The sequence below is a fragment of the Acomys russatus genome, chromosome 8 (assembly GCF_903995435.1).
Source record: "Acomys russatus chromosome 8, mAcoRus1.1, whole genome shotgun sequence".
Lineage (NCBI taxonomy): Eukaryota > Metazoa > Chordata > Mammalia > Rodentia > Muridae > Acomys > Acomys russatus.
Window position 1 is genome coordinate 9,478,557 of NC_067144.1, and position 20,123 is coordinate 9,498,679.

At 43.3% G+C, this 20,123-nt stretch overlaps 1 protein-coding gene across 1 annotated transcript in view; it reads left to right on the forward strand.

Annotated features, from left to right (window-relative positions):
- Nucleotides 1–1,826: 1,826 nt before the first annotated feature.
- Lpp (LIM domain containing preferred translocation partner in lipoma) overlaps nucleotides 1,827–20,123 on the forward strand; it is a 441,832-nt gene continuing 423,535 nt past the window's right edge. The window contains exon 1 of the mRNA XM_051150786.1: nucleotides 1,827–1,888. The gene's annotated coding sequence lies outside the window, so the exon portion shown is untranslated. The remainder of the gene's footprint in view (nucleotides 1,889–20,123) is intronic.

A 20,123-nucleotide genomic window follows, 5' to 3' on the forward strand; every position in this document is an offset into this window, starting at 1 on the left:
CCTTTCCCTTGGTGGTGAGGCGTAATTCAAATTAGAATCATGTTGGGTTCTTTTTTTTTTTTTTTTTTTTTTTTTTGGTTAATTTTTAAATTAGTATATTTTATTTGTACACAAAGCCGGTTTTCACCCTAACTTTGCACAATGTACCTCAGTGCCATTCATGCTTACTTACTTCATCCAATCCTGGCCCCTTTTTACTCTCCGATCAGCCCTCCCTCCACTCCTCTCAAAGAAGCTCATTTTTGACTTTTGTGTTTCCCTCCCAACCCCCTTTATTCCTTCCTCCCTTTATATCTTCCTAAAATCTCCATTCTCTGCGTATGAGAGGAAAAAGGAGATACTTATTTTTGTGAGTTTTGGATTCTTTGCTTAGGTGCAGTTTCTGATTTACATACCTGTTTAAAGTTCGTAAAGGTAATTCTGTCTCTAGTCAGGAGGAGTCTTGCCTCATGTAAGAGGCACATGCTTGGTATGAAGTTTAAGGTTAAATTTTCATCTGCTCTGCGTTAGGTGTGTGTGACCTTTGAAGTTTGGTTGCTCATTTGCGAAACTGGAACAATAAGGACTCACCGAGCGGATAGTGAAGATGATTCAGGGTGTAACGAGCACCCACTAGTGTCTACATACAAAAGGGAGTGTAATGATAAAGCGTAGTTAAGGGTTTCGGCAGGGCATCTTCTCAGCCATGTTATCCTGTTGCATCTTGAGTGCTTTATGAAAACTGGACATTTTAGAGAGCTACTTGTCCATCCATTTATGTATAATATCAGGCTCCCCGTGCTCCAGAAGTTCTGTCAGCAACTTCGTCTCCTTGAGCCTAAGGCAGTGCTGTGGGCACAGACTTGAAGACGCTGCCAACTGGGAGCATTCCTGACACCTAAAGCTCTGCCTTTAGTTTTGAGGGTTTGAGAGGACACTTTGTTTTTTAATGCTATTTTTACTTTTGTTGCCACGTGTGTGCATGAATGCTTGCATGTGTGTGTGTGTGTGTGTGTGTGTGTGTGTGTGTGTTGAGGCCACTTAAGAATGACATAGACAATCTCATGATATTTCCAAACTAGGGCCACAAATCCCAAATCCCAGAGGACACCAGCTCAGAATATGTCCTAGTAGTGTGTGTGTGTTTGCCTCATGAAAAGAAACACTAGCATTTTGTGTATGGCCACTGTGGATATGGAGGACAGTCTCCCTGCCCGATCACAGCATTAGCTGAGGAGCCTTCGTACTCATAATGGGCAAGATGATGGAGAACTTTAGTGATTTGCCCAAGGCCACTGGTGAGAGGAAGAGAGTTGAGCTGGCTTTACATGCTGTTCCTAGTCTTCAGGAAGGCACATTGCTGCTTTGATCTACATATCCTTGTCTACCAAGACTTATATCAGCTGAGCGAGTGGTTTGTGTTCCTTCTCCTTATGACCTAGGGGAAACTGGCGTGGGAAGATGTAGATCCTAGGCCAGTGGCAGGGCCTGGCGTCCGAATTCGTGTTCTGCCACGTATTGCACCGTACTGTTTATTCTTGCGGAAGTCATCATTTCTGAACAGTAATGACCGTTTTTCACGCTGTGTTGGTGAAATTCCTCACTCGAGTCACCAGTTCTCATCTTTCCCTGTCGCTCTGTGAACGTCCGCCTCCCTCTTGTAGGAGTGGAATAATCTCTTCCTGTTTCTTTATCAGGTTCATGTGGGGTGAAATGAGATAATGAACATAGAAATATCTTGCAAAGTCAACTGCTGCATAGATATAAGGTTGTTATTAACAGAGGGGTTAAAGTAGGCTCCGTGCCCAGTGCCCACTAGTAACTTCTACCTGTTTGATTTACAGAGACTAGCGTATCATCCAGCTGAGCCTGAGTCCGTTGTCCATTCCGAATCCAGAAGCTGCCAGAGGTAAGAGAGGATTGGAGTCTTCAAAGTTACACAATGCTAGTGGGCCTCCGAACCTGCGATGCTTTACGTTGGCTCCCAATGGGAAAAATATAACAGTACTTTACATCCAAGAGAATCATGAAAAGAGATCTAAGATGCTAGCCTGCCCTCTCTTTATGTGTTCTTGATTTAATTTTTCCTTTTAATTTCGATCATTTTTAGCACCTAAGATGGAAAAAGTCTGGACAATATGGAAAATTGGCATTTAATGGACATTTGAGAATCTGCAGTGGTGCTGTCCAGTAGGATAGTCTTCCCTACTGTTTTATCATGCCATTGGCTAATGAATGGCATGCAGGCTTTCGCTCTGGTTTCCTCAGTGTTCCTTCTTTGCATATTCTTTTTACTATACTATACTGCCAGAATTGTTTGGCTCTGAATGAACCAAAGAATACTTCTCTGGGTTGTCATCGTGTCTTATCTGACTGATAAACAAACCATCTATCCCCCATATATTACAGATTGTAAGGCTGAACTGAAAAAAGATCCCAGAGAGTGAGTTAGTCTTTCACTTTTTCGTACCTCTGTTGGTGGACCACTGCAGTGGACAGAGAGGTCACTGCAGAGAAAATGGAGGGTAGAGACGAGAAGAGGAGCATCTTTAGTTCAAATCATTTTTTTTTTCTTATAGACAGCCTGCTGGTATTTGCACCTCCTGGTGCTGTTGCTGTGTTTCAGTATGATCTTTCAGGCTTCTTTACCAGGAGGTGAAGTTGTCATTGTGATGTTCCTAACCTGAGGCCCTGGAGTAGAAAGCTGTCTAAGACACAGGGTCATAACTTACAAGGCTAGAAACACTTATTCCATAGAACGTTTTGTTAATAACTTCAGTGTACTAATCCAGTGATGATGAACTGTAAACATGACTTCACAGGGTTCTTTAAAAAACTAAAACAACAATAAAAACCCCTGAAACTGGTTGGTACTGCCCTATAATCACAGGAATTACCAATTTAGAATCACGTGGAAATTTTTGTTTTAGGCTAATATGATTTTCAAAGCTAGTATTTAGCAAATATACTAACGATGAAACAGGTGGATGACATGAATTGAGAAACTTCTCGAATTAACTCCACTATGAGCCTGGTTGGTTCTTTTATTGGTCCTACAAAAGAAAATTTATAAAGAGACGTGTATTCAAAAAAATGCAAGACAATTTTTTCTTTTATTTCTCCTACGTTGTACAAAATGTCTCCACAAAAACTTGTTTCTAACATAACATTTTCACGAACAAACATATCAAAAGACAACTTTTGGAAGGTGTCTCCTGTTACAGTTTGGATTGCCCCTGTGACGTGTACCTTTAAGTTAGAAAGGGCAAGAGTCTACCATCCTCTGTTCTGACGTGGATATAGGTCTAACTTTCTGGGGATCTGGCCAACTCACCCCCATCAACACCCTAACAGAGAGCTAGATTCCTCTTCTGTCCTTAGACTAATCCATGGTGAATCATCAGACCAACTAGGACAGGTCAGGATGCCAAAACCAGAGGGGAATTTCCTACTTCAGAGATTTGCTTGTTTAGCGACTGCAGTTATCACACATTTATTCCCTTAGTTTCTACTTATTCAACGTTGATAGAATAAGCTTTGAGGATTGTTTAGTTAGCTACATGCACTTTCCCTATTGACATTTGTCTCAAGACTAAGAGAGATTTTGAATTAGACCTTGAAAAGTTACAAAGATTGCTCTTTAAAATGGGAAATTAAAAAAAAAAAAGGGAAATTTCATCTCCCTACCTACCTGCCTATCTACCTTCTGACCGACTGACCTACCTACCTACCTACCCACCTATCTTTTTATCTATCTATCTATCTATCTATCTATCTATCTATCTATCTATCTATCTATTATCTATCTATGCATCAGTTGTCTGTCAGTCATCTATCTATCCAGCAATGTAATCCCCATCCTTTTTATTTATAAGTTGGTGGCGACTAAGGGATAGAACGGTCTCAACCTTTGGTAGATGGAGAGCTAAATTTTGGGAGCATGGTGTATACATGTAAAACAGTCTTGTGGTAGAAGTGGGTATTAGTGGGAATAATGAAGAATAACAGTTTAAATCCATAATTAGACTCGACAGCATACATGTCAGCAGATATCAATGAGTGTAATCATTGTTTTTCCTCTGCTTTTGATGTTGATCCGCCAACTGTGGTGTGTTTCTTGTCCTGTTTCCAAACCAAATCTATTTAAAGCTGCACTTCATGGGATTTGAAATCCAACACTCTGTTTACTCTTAAAGAACATGAGGTATCATTTCCAAATAGCTGGACTCTGCACTAGAACAAGTGCTGACTTCTGGCCTCCTGCAAATCATTGGCCATCTCCATTTTCTGCATGGTGACTCATTAGAGGAATAATACCAAATTACTTCTCATGGACTTAAGTATAATGCCCATATGAAATGTTCATTTTCATTTTTGTAAACTTGGCCTGGTCTGCCTTAAATAAAATGGATCAGCCACTGTTTTTTGTTTGTTTGTTCTCCTTTTGTTTTGAAGTAGCGTTAAAAACAGTAATCATGTGTGATTTCTTCTTTATTACCTGGATAGATTCTCATTGCTCTGGGGAGTGAAGCAGTGCACTCTGTGTGTCGTGTGGGCTGGAAGCAATGAGATTACAACTGTCCCAGTCCACATATCAGCTGGCAGTGTCACCTAGGGCAAGGCCTTGCCCCTCCCTGAGTCCTTTTCAGCATTTGCTAATAGACATGGCATACCAGTTGGTTATGATTTTTCATCTGTTAAATGGCCCAGTAGCTAGAATATTATCCTTCTTCCTCCTGACATGTTTCCAGAACTCTCTGACTTCATCACAGAGCCTTGTGTGGAGAATTAGCACTTTGTTTAGTTCTTGGTTCCTTGACTTAACAGAGAACAGTTAATGCTGGGGTTTTAGAGTCTATGTATCCTACAGTTGGGTATTGGACTCCTGGCTGCCCCAAGCTCCAGAGGCATATAATTTCAAGTTAGAAAGAGGAGTCAGCATTCCTTTAGACCACTGGTTCTCAGCTTCCTAATGTTGGGACCCTTTGACACAGTTCCTTATGTTGTGGTGACCCATCTGTAAAAGTATTTGCTTGCTACTTCATAACTGTAATTTTGCTACTATTACGAATTGTAGTGTAGATATTTTTGGAGATAAGAGTTTGCCAAAGGGGATGCAACCCACAGGTTGAGAACTGCTGCTCTGTGTGATAACATTGTCCTATGTCTCATTTTAGAGGGTCTGGTGAACTCACCCACTGTTAACACTGTTAACGAAAGGCGGACTTCTCTTTTGCTTGATTTTTTTCCAGTGTGAATCATCAGTCTTGTTGGGACAAGTCAGTGTGTCAAAACCAGAGGGCATTTTCAGATTCAATCTACACAACATTTCTAACTGAAGAGTTGGGAAACTTTGGGATCATGGCGGGAATCTAATTGGTCTAAGGTGTTGGTGCCAATGCTAGACCAAAATGCCGTTTTATTTTATAGTTGCATATTGTGTGTGTGTGTGTGTGTGTGTGTGTGTGTGTGTGTGTGTGTGTGTGTGTTGTAGATAGGCACACTTATGCTCGTGCCATGCCCATGAAGTCAGAGGTCAGTGTTGAGTGTTTTTCCCTCTGTCACTCTTCACCTTATTTTTGAGGCACTGTCTTTCATTGAACCTGGTGCTCAGGGGCTGGCTAGAGAGCTCCAGGGGGCCCCCATCTCTGCCTCCCCAGTGCTGCAGTTATAGGTGCGTGCTGCTACAGCCAGGTGTCACGTGGTACCAGTGGTCCATCTCAATCCAGATATGTGCATAGCAAGTTCTTTACACAGTCAGCCATCTCCACAGCTTGAGATACTTTAGACGTATCTTCCTTTATCTGTCTTATTTCCCTAAATACTTACAATTTTCTTTTCCATACAAATTTAACATCAGTGTCAAAGAAAGAAAGAAAGAAAGAAAGAAAGAAAGAAAGAAAAAAAGAACTCCCCCTCCCCCAAAAGACAAATATAGTAGACTTCCACCACTGTCACTAGTTCCATGGAGATCCTGCCCTCTGTATTTCTTAGGAGAGTAGAGTCCATGTGGTCCTTCTTCTCCAAGGTCATTTGGCCCAGGCCTTACCATTATATGCCACTACCTTCTAGTGGAATATAGTGAGCGACGCGAAGCTGAGGATGACCTGGATGGCTGCTTCCCGGATGGTTGGCAGCAGTAATTAAGAGACTGTGGACAAGGGGCAATAAGCAGCAGGCAGGAGAGTACAAGGCTGCACAGAGTTCAGGGCCTGCTCTCCCAAGCTGGTGGAGCTATCCAGCTGATTAGAGGGCCTCTCCCTTTCTCAGGCCCAGCTTATGCCTTCCTGTCCTGGCACTGGGCTGGGGCTGAGAAGCAGCCAGAGTAGCCATGGGAACCCATGCTTCTGAGGAAGAACAGCAACTACCCAGAGGCTGCTGGACTTTGGCGCTTTCTATGAACCTAGGAACTGCACAGTTCTAAGATTTAGAGATTGGAAATTACTCTGTGGTTCAGATGCTTGCTGTGATCATTGCGTTAGGCCTGCAGGGGCAGCAGGACTTTTCTCTGGGCCTCAGGCTCTCCGTCAGTGACATAAGAGTTGGTAGAGATGCTGGGAAAGGGTCCCCAACTCGGATTTTCTTGAGTTTCCACTTTGCCTCAGCCATCTCAGCAAGTTTCAGCCATGCTATGTGCAAAACCCAGAGCATCTGTCTTGTTTAACATGAGCGTTATGACGACATGGGCTGGGGGAGAGGAGACGGGGAAGGAAGCACATGCATCCATGAATCATCTGAAAATACACAACCTCAAAGAATACCAGCTACAAAGAATACCAGCTACAGTTTAGCTCTATAGCTCCTCTGAAGGCTGTCCACATGTGAGTCCTAGGGAAGACAAAGATATTTCCTGTGTGAGAAGCCAGACCCTCCCTTCGGCTGGTTCATACTTTCTGGCTCTTGGATTTTCTTCACAGATCCTTGTTAGTCTTCCCCTCCAGACTCCCTTAGCATGACTTGGGACATTGACATATACATACCTGTTAAGTGATTTCTTAACCTTGAAATTCTTATTCTGCTTGCTTCATTTATTAATCATCCTTTCAGTAAATGTACTTTTTTTTGTTTCTTTTTTTTTTTTTAATTCAAGTAATTTATTCAGATTACATCTCAATTGTTATCCCCTCACTTGTATCTTCCCGTTTCCCCCCTCCCTCCCTCTTTCACCTTATTCCCCTCCCCTAGGTCTGTGACAGAAGGGGACCTCCTTCCCTACCTTATGATCCCAGCCTGTATGATCTCATCCTGGTAGCCTGCTTACCCTTCCTCTACTTTTAACTTAGTATGTAAGTGCTTATAATTTTAACAAATTGTCTACTGTTAAAAGGTATTTTTTTTAAAATAAAGGACTCAAGCTTTTTTCTTTTTCCCCACATAAAGAACTTAAGCTTAGAAAAGGGGAAAATCTTCTGAAATCAGTGTGTCTAGTAAACAGCCAAGTTTGGGTTTAAATCCAGAGCATCTCCAAAATACAAGTAATTCCAGAGATCATATTGTGTATAAGTGGGAATCCTGGTAGAAAGTGGCGAATGGGCCTCCTAGAAAGGCAGTGGTTACATTCGGGTCATTTGGTGAGGGGCAGCATCACACCTTGGAGTTAGTTAGTGGGATAACCCCCTAATTAAATTCTTATCTCAACCTTCAGGCCGAATAATGAATGCCAAAGAGTTCTACCTAGTGCCTAGTTCTTCTTTGTTTTGAAGCTTCTGGAATAGTTGTCTCTTTGATTTGAGGGGAAGCAAAGAACACTTAGGGTCACAGTGTCCTGAGGAGGCGAGTTATTGACTGAAGGGAGTCTGGTCCTTTGGGTGAATGCTGTTTCTTCTCCGTTGTGCTGAGTGTGGGGCTTTCTACGGAGACAGATTTCTGTCCATACATAGCTCCACATTCCAGATGTGAGCAGCTGGAATTTGGCTTCTGCCAAGTTGTAATGACTGCCACATGTGTGAACCTCACACTTAGTGCTGGTAACCCAGTGTGAGCTTATGTGGGAGCCAGAGACTGAGAGCCTATGCCAGAAGCAGAAGAGGTCTCAGGGAGTTGCCAGGTGGGGCCAATACAGAGGACACAATTCAGCAAAGTTCATGCAGCAGGTTAATAGCTCCTTGGAAAGAATGGAGGCAGACTCTACAGCAGCGGCATGCAGCAGTGCCTTCTGAGTTCCCTGTCTAATGCTGGCACGACCTCTCCCTGAGAGGCGGATGTTCCAGCTCTGTTAGCTACGTGGTCCTTCCAAGGCTACTTGATTTCTTTGGGTCTCAGGTTTGTTGTCTCTAAAATGGAAATAAAACCCTAGTTGCCAAGTGGTTGGATAAATACTATCCTCTAAATCAGTGGTTCTCAACCTTCCTAATGCTGCGACCTTTTAATACAGTTCCTCATGTTGTAGTGACCCCCCCCACCAACCATACAATTATTTTGTTGCTGCTTTGCAACTGTAAGTGTGCTACTGTTATGAACCATAATGTAAAAAATATCTGGTACATAGGATATCCCACATGTGACTCCCATGAGAAGTCAATCCACCTCCAAGGGGGTCCCGACCCACAGGTTGAGAACCACTGACCTAAGTCATTAGTCATCCTTATCATAGCTCCATGAGATAGAGAAAACGGCTTTGTTGTTACTTGTTCTGCCTCCTCACTTGATTTGTTTCCGGCCCTTACCCATCAGACCCCTATCTGGAGACCAGCAGTATCCATGCTACCTGGGAGTCTCCTAGAAACGCGGATCCCACACCATCCCCTAAACCTCTTCAATCAGTCTGCACTGTCACAAGATCTCCTAGTGGTTCCCATGCTTGTTAGCATCTGAAGCGCATTCATCTAGGCCACACCCTACTCATAACCGCTGGCTCACTGCCAGCATTCTTGGGGCATGTGCTAGCCAGGCCTCCACATGGATGGAGGGAAGGCAGGCTGTGGAGCTACTCCTTGGGACCAGGGGAGGACTAGGCTGAAGGCATCCAGCCTGCTTTATCTTTTCAACACCCTTCATTTCCTCAGAAGTGCTGCTGCTCACGGAAGCCAAACTGGAGTGGATTCCAGAGTCTCATCCCCAAATCCATGTTCTTTTTATTAGATCATAGTGTTTCAGTCGAGAGGAATGCGGGGCAGCGTGCATAATAACGCTCCATTCCCTGTAAGCTCTTCTACTCTGTTACTCAATTCCTACAGGGGAAGAATTTAAAAAAAAAAAAAAGCAAGCTTGAGCTGAAAGCCAGAATCCTGCAGCTTAATCAGTTATTTTCCTTTTCTAATGAGGGTGACTATTGTGAAATAAGTAATTATTAATTACTCAAAACTAATGAAATATTTTAGTTTCCTTGCTGAAAAAGCATATGGAAGCTAAGAGAAAGCATATGGGTGTTTTTTGTGGAGCATATTGGTGGATGGACAAATTAAGGTGGTGCCAATATGCCTTAGCTGTCTGGCTGGGGCCATCCCTACACTACATGTGCTGGCATCTGAGTCCCTGTCTGCATAAGGGATTCTAAAAGCTGCCCTGTGATTCGTGCACTGGGTTGCTTTGGGAGGGACAGAGCTCCACGTCATAAATCCTTCACACGCTTGTATTCTGACATTCTTGGTTGAGTGTGGGTGCAGTGTCAACCCTTCAGGTCAAGTGGCTGTGACGGGGCTCTCTTGTAGATAATTCCAGTCCTGCACAGTAGGTGGAATGAGCCTGGCTGGCTAAGGACTCAGTGTTGAGGGGTTGTCATCCCAACAGTGTACCACATGCTACAAGCAGTACCTTATTAGATAGCTGAGCTGGGACCTCCTGACTCCACAAAGGATCCTGTGTGAGTCACATGGGCAGAGTTCCAACTCCACATTGTGGCTTGCTTGCTTCTAAAGAGGCACAGTAGCTGTTGCTCATGGGCATGGCTGCATAGCCAAGCTGTAGTCTGTGCCTACAATTCTTTTCTTTTGTTGCATACTTACCTGTTAAAACATTTGGTACATTGAAAGTAGTTTAACTGTGTACATGTGAACTTATAAGGTTCTGAGGCAACATGGTACATTTGAGATGGTACCTGTCATTCAGAAAAGCAGAATTTCATAGAGATTTAAATTTCTGTGTATTTATTTAATACCTATATAAAATAGCTTGCACTGGCATTTAGGGATGGAGCGAGCAGGCCAGACAGGATTCAGGGCCTTGTGTGAGCCCAGTGATACCTCTTGGAGTGATGCATGAGCCCAGAGGTGCCTTGTGGGGCTAGGGAATTTGGAAAATGCTCCTTTTCTTGGAGGTTTCTTATATGCCCAAGGACTGGAGTTGGCTTTGAAGATAATTAATTGGATCTTGATATAGCAATAAAAGGAGCTAAAACGTCTGTCTCTGACATGCTAGGAAAAGTTTGCTTTAGGCAGATAAGAACTGGACGGAGATCACAGAAATGTGTTCCTGAGAAAAACACTTTTCTTTCTTCTTTCCTGTCTTCCTTCCTTCCTTCCTTCCTTCCTTCCTTCCTTCCTTCCTTCCTTCCTTCCTCTTCTTCCTTTTGTGTGTGGAAATTTGGAGTCTCTTTATATGCAGCACCTGAGCCTTGGACAAGCTAATTTTCCAGAAGCCTTGAGCTCCAGCTGGAACTGAAAGATTTCTTACTCACCCAGCCAAATAAGCTACCTAGGTAAATCTGCCATGCAAAGTGGCAATGGGACAAGTCCAAGGCCCACACAGGCTTTTTCATTGCTCTACTTCAGTGATGAGTGGGTTGGTGGTCATTTTTACAGCCTCCACTGTAGGAAACATGGAATGTTAAAGTGACCCAAGATTGAAGCCACTAAATTCAGCAAGCCTCTGAGACTGATAGCCTTTCTGCTGCAGGGGGTCAGTTCTTGTAACATCCTCCCCCACTCTCCCTCCACCACTTACCTCATTTGTCTGCATGGTTCTTGCTTCCCTGTCTGAAGGACCAGGACCTGTTGGGGAACACCTCTATGTCCAGCACTTAGCTTTGGAATTTAACTTTCTTATTTTTACTTTTTCCTTTGAGGTAGAGCCTTGAAGTCCCGGGCTCCTCAGTAGATGAGATTAAAAATGCATACATATCATCACACCTGGTTCAACTTTATTTTATGACTACATTTTATTTTGTATTGCTGTCTATCTATTGTCTCCTCTCCCTTAATTTCCTGGCACAGTTCACTAGACACAGACTTCAGCGAAGGAGCACATAGAATTGTATTCTTCAATAGTGTTTCCCTCTGCTGTTGCTTGTATCTGAGCTGGGTATGAGGTTTACATGCTTAAAGTGTGTTAGAGCCCCAAAAGGAACTTAAAATAATCGGTGTCGTGTAGACCTCCTGTTTTAACCTGTCTGGTTATTGGCAGGCCTGAGGTTGTAGTCCCCATCTGACTAAGCCTTAGAGAGATGGTTGGTTTCAGGGGTCACCAAGTACCACTCAGCAGGCCTTGGATGTCTTCTTTGTTTCTTTGAGAGACCATTAGGGACAATGTGGTACAGGTGGCATCAATGCTGGCTCCTACAGATGGACACAAGACAGCAGTCACTGGGTATCTGCTGTGTGCCACGTTCTGTGCTACCCGCTGTTACCAACAGCTAGAGTTTCCATTCCTCCACCAGGGAGGGAGACTTGTTGCTTAGCAATAGGGCTTTTTGCAGAAGCTCTCACTTGTAGACATTGAGGAGTAAGGTATGGTGGTGTCTAGGTGCATCCCTTTCACAAAACAAGTGCAGGCTTCTGTGGGGCGCTATGCATGCCTGCTACAAGAGATAAGGGGTGACACCAGCAGACATTGTGATCAGAACTGAGACATGAGGGCCCATGGTGAACAGGGAGGATGGAGTTCTCCCAGCTTCTTGCCCACATATGTCTTTGGAGGGGTATGGGATGATGTTTTACTGAAGTTTGTAGTGTGCTTTCACGTGCTCTCAGAGCATACTTTCCTCTCTGTGCTGTCTTTTGGTCCCAGTGAGAATCTTTCCTCCCTAACATTCATTTCTCTTCTCTCTCTTTTGCTTCTCCCACCTAAGTAGCCCACGGTGCTGAAGTCTCTCTGATAACACTATCTCTGTGTTTGGCTGTGGACGTGCTGGCAGAGAGACAATTCACAAATCTGTTAAGCCCATAGTAAAAATAGCTTATGATACTATGGGACTCGGTATTAAGCAAGATGATATTAACGAGGTTTGAGCGCTGCTCTGAAATGAGGCAGCTGCGCGGGCATATTGGCTGTGTTTCCTTCCTACCTCTGGCAGCTTGCAAGCAGTGTTACCATGGCACTCCTTGGGCTCCGTTTAGATCAGCTATTTTCTGAAGGAGTCCCTGACCTTCCCCACAATAGAAGCTGTTGATGCGGTCATGTCAGAGCCTCTTCAGGATCAGTTTGACTGCTGAGCCCCCAGTTGTCAGTTGGAAACTGTAGGACAGAGCATGGCAAGTTTACGGGTGAGAGGAGCTGTTAAACATCTTCTAGCACTGCTCAGTCTGTGAGTCTTGGGGCCACGGAAAGTGAGTGGCTTGAGCTCTGATTCCCAGTCGGCTGATACTCCACCCTGTCACTTTGACCCTGCCTCACTTTCTTCTGTAACTCAGAAGGCTGGGAATGGAGCCGAGTTGGGACATCACTGTTTCTGGAAGTAGTTAGAGAAGGCACCAAAGAGGGATTGTAACTCAGTGCATAGAAAGAAGTACAGCAAGGTGTTATAGCTTACATGTGTGCCTCTAAATTGATGAGTTTAAAACGTAATCCCAATACAGCAGGATGGCAGGTGGGCCCTTACGACAGGTGCTTAAGAGAAAGGCTCTGGCATCATGAATAGTTACCATAGAGATGGGGAGGTTATCTCAATGGGGCTAAGATAACATGAATTTTACCCTTGCTTGCTCTCCTGTTTTGGTCTTTAGCTTTTATCAGGAGATGATAGGGCAGAAATTCTCTCATTAGATGCTGCTGCAGTGGTCTCGGACTCCCCAAAGGCTGTGGTCCAGATAAACCTTCATTCTTTCTGAGATGTGTAGTCTGAGCTCCTCTGTTAGACCCACATAGATGGACCAAGGTGAAGAGTAGCGCACTCAGAGTAAGTCCCAGGGCTGCCGAACTGTACCCAGTGCCTCTTTTTGGAGCTTATAGACCAGGGCTTTCCCATCCTATTCCACATCTCCAGTCAGAAGAGTAATGGCACAGCCTCTGTTGTAGAGCCTTTTCCTGTTGCCATGTCCAACAGCACTAAGTTGCACAGAAGTTATTTGATGCCCGTACCAGGCTTTGTTTTGTACTTTACTGTACAATGCCATGAGTTCTTCTAAAAGCTTACTGTCACATGTGAAACAAGTGCAAGTTCTTAGGGACCAAAATTGTGACTTGAATGACTTTCCCTTCTTTCTTCCTTTCCTCCCCGTCTTTCAACCATGGTATAAAGTACCTAGGGATCTAGGTACTTTACAGTAAAGTTTTGTTGTACTGAATTTAATGAGGTTGACATAATTTTGTTAATTGCTGTTGGAAACTGGCAAATTTAGATTTGGGGGAAAGTGTTGTCACCAATTTGGATTTTATTAAGACTTCTGGTATGTTATTTAATAGTCATAAAGACCAATATACTTTCGTTATCTTCTTTTTGCAATGAAAATGAAATTCACCTCAAATAAGTGCTTGTGGCTGGAGAGATGGCTCCTCCGCAGTTAAGAGCACTTGCTGCTGTTGTAGAGGACCTAGGTTTGATTCTTAGCACCACCTGGTGCCTCAAAACTATCTCTTAACTCTAGTTCCAGGATCTGATATCTGCTTCTAGCTTCTGTGGCCAGCATGCCTGTTGTATACAGACCAGTGTGCAGACAAACACCATTCACCTTAAATTAAAAAATTAAATATACATATAAAAGTTAAGTGCTTGAGAGTTGATTTGTACCTGAAATCCATTTGCAGACACTGTACCATCAGCTCTGTTCTGCCCTAGCCCTTAGAAGTTTTGTCTCTTTCCTAGCACTTCTGGTCTCTACTTAGGAGTCCCCAGCACTTGAAGGTTGTGGCAGACCTCCTTAATAAGAGTTTGGGAAATTACTGTGAAGCCCCAAGTTTAAAAAACACATTATACTTCAAGGAGTACAGTAACTAAATCAATTTTCTCAGCTGGCCCAGGGAAAAGTACTACATTTCTTCCTAATTTTCTTTCTAAAATTTCCAGCAACTTTTGAAGTAGTTTGTGTGACTCTTTTTTTAATAATGCCGTGTCCAGAACATAGGGTGGGGTCTTCTTGCTCCACACGATTTGATTAAGTGAGCAGATAGTGCAATGATTTCTCTTTGCGTTATAGAAGGACACAGGGATTTTTGCATTTGACCCTTTAAGGCTTTATTTAAAATTTGCCTTATTTATTAAGTGGCACTCATTTTGTTTTCCTAAGTTTGGCAGATTTTGGGTGAGTTCTATTTAGAAATTGTATTATGTGTGGGTGTAAGCTGTACACGTGTGCATGTGCATGTGTGCATTGTACTGTAATGTGGGTGTAAGCTGTACACGTGTGCATGTGCATGTGTGCATTGTACTGTAATGTGGGTGTAAGCTGTACACGTGTGCATGTGCATGTGTGCATTGTACTGTAACGTGTGAAGGTCAAGGACAGCCTTATGGTGTTGGTTCTCTCTCAGCTTTGTCTTGTTTTATGGGGTGAATTCAGGTTTCAGGCTCACACAGCGGTCGCCTTTACCTTCTGAGCCTGGATGAGTTTTATCGATAGCATTTTATTTATTGATAACATTTGCATCTTTTCTGAGAAGTCACAAACCTGGATCACGGAATTGGATCAGTTTTCTTTTTATATAAAGAATAATGTACTCAGAGAGAACATTGATGTCTAATTTAAACTTCAGTGTTGACCCAGAGCTAACCTCTAGTAAGTAAAAATCTGGCTATATATAGCTCTCTGGTTTCTTTCCCGTGACTTTCCAGGTGTTTGGAGAAAAGTAACTGGGATAATAATAGTGTAGAAAGTTTAATACAAAAACAAGTGTCCATGTTGGTGTCGCTTTGTATTTTATACAAAGCACACTCTCTCTCTCTCTCTCTCTCTCTCTGTACATATGAGTGCACTTATGTACTGTCTTGTCTGGCAGCAGGTGTGAGTGGGTGCAAAGACCCACAGCCAGACATCCTATGGTGAGAGAGTCTAAATTGGAGGTCTCTATCTATTTGGTCTTTCCCCTTGGAGCTCAGGGAACCCCAAGGAAAGGGAGAGTCCAGGTTCTAGGAGTCAGAGGGTGGATGACACCAGGCGAGGCTGGCCCATTGTACCAACTAAGCAGGCTTCATAAGGGCTCACAGCAACTGAAGTGCTTGGAAGCTCAGGGCCTGCCTGGGTCTGCACCAGGCCCTCTATTCATGTTATGGATGTTACGTGGTGTTCTTGTGGGACTTCTAACCTTCTAGCAGCAGGAGTGGGTGCGTGTGTCCGAATCTTTTTCCTGCTCTTGAGATGCTTTTCCTTCTGTTGGGTTGCGTTGTCTGGCCTTGGTGTGAGAGCTTTGTGCCTTGTCTTAATGCATCTTGTTTTGTCCTGTTTGGCTGTTGTCTCTTGCTCTTTTCTGAAGGGAAACTGGGGTCAGGGGATGGGGGAGTGGGAGTGGGGCTGAATCTGGGGATTTGGGGCCAAGCTGGGAGGAATAGAGGGAGGGGAAACTACGACTGGCATGTATTGCATGAGAGAAGAATCTATTTTCATTTTTTTTTAAAAAGGGGGAGAAAAGAATTGCAAGGAGAATGAACAGTTGGTGGGCTTTAGTATCAGATGGAAGTCAAATATTATATTTTCTTTCAGAAGACTCATAGATCTTAACTTTTTTGTTTGCATTTTATTTAACTGCTACTGATAGCCACATTTTGCTTACTTGTATTAAGTTGCTTGTGAACACTAACAGTAACCCTCTCTAATAAATAAAGGAAAATGTTATTTAAAAAAAAAGGAAAAAAAAAGGCAAACAATTTTCCACCTTCCCCTACTATCCCAACAAAAAGCAAAAGCAATAATCCAAACTGCCAAAAAAAAAAAAAAAAAACAAAAAAAACAAAACAAAAAAAAACCCATCACTTTGCACCTTGACTGTTCCTGTAATTCTCTTCACTTTGGGTTTCTCCTGTGTCTGTTTTCTCCTGGAGATCTAGAGCACCCTGAAGACTGGGGGGTATCTTACATGTGTTTGTGACAATGGTTTTATGAACTTGGGAACAGGAAGTTAATATACTATTTCTAAAAATCCTTTGTGGGAACACAAAAGGCTTATTCAGAGCCTCTTTATAAGTCACCCCGTCAGTCACCCCATCTTCCCACTCCACGGGCTTCCTGCCAATGAAATATGTACGTCAGGATTGGAATAGCTGTTGTATACACTAGCCCAAAAATGTCAGTGAAGGGAAAGGTTTCCTATCTTATAAACTGTTTCAGAGCTAGACAAATATACACGTGTAATATATAGAGGGAATATATACATATGTACATGTATATGATCTGTTCCCTGTCACAATATTTAACCCAAAGTGCTATTTACAGTAATGAATCAAAATGTCAGCTTTAAAAATACAAAGTGTCAAAGTGTTCCCACGTTGCAGAAAAGTTTGATGTGACAGTTTGCTAATCATGTGACTGTTACATCAAATGTGCCTCACAAAGCCTTTTTTTTTTTTTTTTTTTTTTGCTCAGCACTCTTGTTGTGTGGGCCCCTCATACTGTCTGGGTAAATTCCTGGTTCAAGACTAAAGCCGTGGAACCCATTTTGGATTGTGTGTCTCCTGCGCCTCATGCAAGGGCTGCTGTGTTTTTCTGTAGTTAAAAATGAATGGATTTCACATCATTTCAGAAGTTTGATTTTGTGTTTGGCACATCTATGAATGGTAACTTTATTTATTTATTTATTTATTTTTTTACTTTACTGTAACTTTCTATTTTCACTGCAGAACCTTCCGTGGAACTGGAGCATATAGAATGGGTAGTGTAGAATATTCCCCAGCTGCTCTCCCCAAGGTCTCCTTAGCTATCTGTGCTTGTTATTGGTTTCTCTTTGACCTTGGATATAGTTGTGAATTTTGCTTGGCACATTGTTTATGTCAACTGAGTCATCCTTCTACAGGGGCTGAGTTTGGAAAAGACAGCCCGATTCCTTAAAAACAAAACAAAAAAAAAACCTGACATCTGTGCTTTTACTACTTCTGTGCCCATGGGCCACTCTTATTCTGTGTGCCTCAGTTTCTTCTGATGAGTCATTGAGGGTGAAATTTGATAGTACCAGTTTTTTCTTTTCAAAATGTATCCTTGATGGGGATGGTGGTGGCATGCCTGTAATCCCAGTGCTTGGGGAGGCAGAAGCAAGTGGGTGACTGTTCGAGGCTAGCCTGGTCTACAAAGAGAGTCCAGGAGAGCCAAAGCTACACAGAGAAACCTTGTCTCAAAACAAACAAAGTATCCTCTAAGGACAGTAAAGATTGGAGAAGCAAAGCTTTTAAAAATGGAGAATGAAGTGAACGGTGGAGTGTCTAGGTCAAGCAAATCTGGATGCTCTTGACTGTTAATGTTTCCTCTCTTATGCAATTGCACTGAGGTTGGAGCTGTGTACTGTTAGTACCAGTCATACAGTTTAGTCTTAGGGTAGAATGTTCTCTGACTTCTGTGGCTTCTGCCCTCAGGTTGTTAGTGGACAGCACTGCCAATTGCTCCTGCCTGCTCTGGTCCTTATGTAAGTCTGCTCAGAAGTTGCAGTTCTCCACACTGAGAGCTGACCGAGGGATTTCTGAGAGTTCACCGTCTGTGTCTGACTTTAGTCCTTACCTCATTTCCGCTCTTAACTTCCTTTTCATTTTGTGCTGCTGAGGATGCAATCCAGTGCCTTGGACCTGGTAGGTGAGCTCTCTGCCGCTCAGCTGTGTTGCTTATGAACTGTTACTGTTCATAAATGTATGCTCCCCCCCCCCCCCGATCCCATCCCCCCCCCCCCCCCGATCCAATCCCCTCCCCCCCATAGTACAAGGAATGTCGGATAAACCTGTAAGCCTGTCAAGTATCTCATCTGTTCTGGTGGCAAATGTGAATTTTATTCTTAATGAGCTCCTCTCTGTTTTGGGAGAAGGAAAAACACTCCAAACTCAAAATTTTTGTTACTGATCACTCCTTGGCCATTTCATTTGTTGATTTCTACTGTGTTCTCTTCCGTTCTCCCCTGCACACTCGCTCATCACCACTATGAGCCTCTTTCCTTTGCTGTTTGCCTGCACACATCACCAGATATGGCAGAATAACCTGAGTTAAAGCTCTGAAGTATAGATGAGGTTGGACACTGTCAGCACAACAGGCGGTTGGTCATAGGCGTGCATTTGTCAGAACTGTCAAAAGTCTGTAAGTTTCAATAAAACCAAGTTTCTCAAGGGTAAAATAATGTATCCCGACTATGGGGATGAAAATGAATGCCTGTTTCCCAGATACTGAAATCTCATTCCTAAATTTCTTAAACAATGAAATTGGGGAATGAGGTAAATATAGCTATTTTTATGGCTGATGTTCACATGTGAGAGAATGACCACATACTGTTTTTGAACGAATGCTGAATTCTTTCCTGTAGTACAACACTCTAATAATACCACATGTCTATAACTGTGTGAGACCAAAGCAGCAGCTGAGGGCCATCTTTCAAGCGCTCTTTACAAAGCCCCCTGCAGCCCTGGAGGCACACCTGATAGGTCATTTCTTTCTCTCCTCAACATCTCATTTTTTATGATCAGCGCACTCCTTCTTAGTGTGAGCCGCCTGCTCCTTTGCCTTGGCTCTACCTGAGCCTTGAGCCCTTCCTTCCCACACACCCATCCTTCAGATCTGTGAGTCCTGCCCTCTGCTGACTTGGTTTAGTAGTCCTCAGGCAGTGTGAGGTAGTTGCATTTCTATTAAGCTCCTAGCTAATGCTGAAGCAGTTTGTGGACTCACTGTGCTAGTTCTCAGAACTCTTCATATGAGCCTGGGGGTTGCCATGCATAGGTTTGTACATTGATGGCTGTGGGTAAATTTATGAATTCCTACAATAACATTGTCTGCTGTCAGAATACATCATGAGGAAGTGCCCTTCAGATTTTTGTTAGAAAGCACACCCTTTCCTCAAGAAAGGTGTTGGTTACTCTTTTCATTTCTAAGCGGAAAACATCACAGAAACGCCTTAAGGAAGGAAGGAAAGGTCTGTTCTGCCTTCTGTTTACAGCAGGCAGCACATCACAGCAGGGTAGTCAGGATGTCAGGGCCTTGAGGGGGTGTTGTCATGTGCATTGGCAGCCAGGAAGCCGCGTGGTGAATGTTGGCATTCCTTTTTTCCTCAGCCTAGGTAATGGTGCTGCACCCAATTAATGTAGGCCTTCCCTTTTTAGTTAGCCTCATCTAGTCAGTCCCTCACAGGTATGGCCAATGGCTTATCTCCTAGATGACACTAGAGCCCAGTCAACCTGACAATAGTAGTAATGACAAATACCACTCTGCATAATAAAGGCATGGCACTGCTGTGGAGGACATTTTGGCTCAGAGAACTTAACTTACCTGTTGGAGATCTCAGTTTAAAAGAGATGACCCAGCTATTGTATAAAGCACAGTTTACTAGGGGACAAAGGGTAGGTCAGGAGGGAAGGCTGTGGGAACCCACATTGGGCTTGGGCAAGGGGCTTCAGGAGGTGATGACGTTTGAATTCCCTTTCGGCAGATGAACTTGAGACTCAGGATGTGCTAGCGAGATGGACAGCACGCTGGTTCTCTGAGCACCTCTGCGTTTTTTTCCATACAAAATTATGGGGAAAGGAACATGGGAGCATCTCCTTTGAAGATCCTCTGTTGATACTCTGGGCCACTTGACGATGATGATGATGATGACGACGATGATGATGATGATGATGATGATGATGATGATGATGATTGTTGTCTTTGTGCACGTGTTTGCTTCTTTGTAGACTATTTCTTTGGCGCCTCTCTATTCATTGCCTTCTTCCCTGGTCCTTCATCTCTGCCCCAGGTAGCTAATCAATGCTGCCATCTTTCTTTGGTTTTACTTCTCCATCCAGATAATTTTTTAAATGACCCTCCATCTTGTGCTGTTCTGCTCTTCTTGATTTGCAGCCTTAGCAGTAGACTCTGCCCTGTTTCCCTATGTTGGTTCGG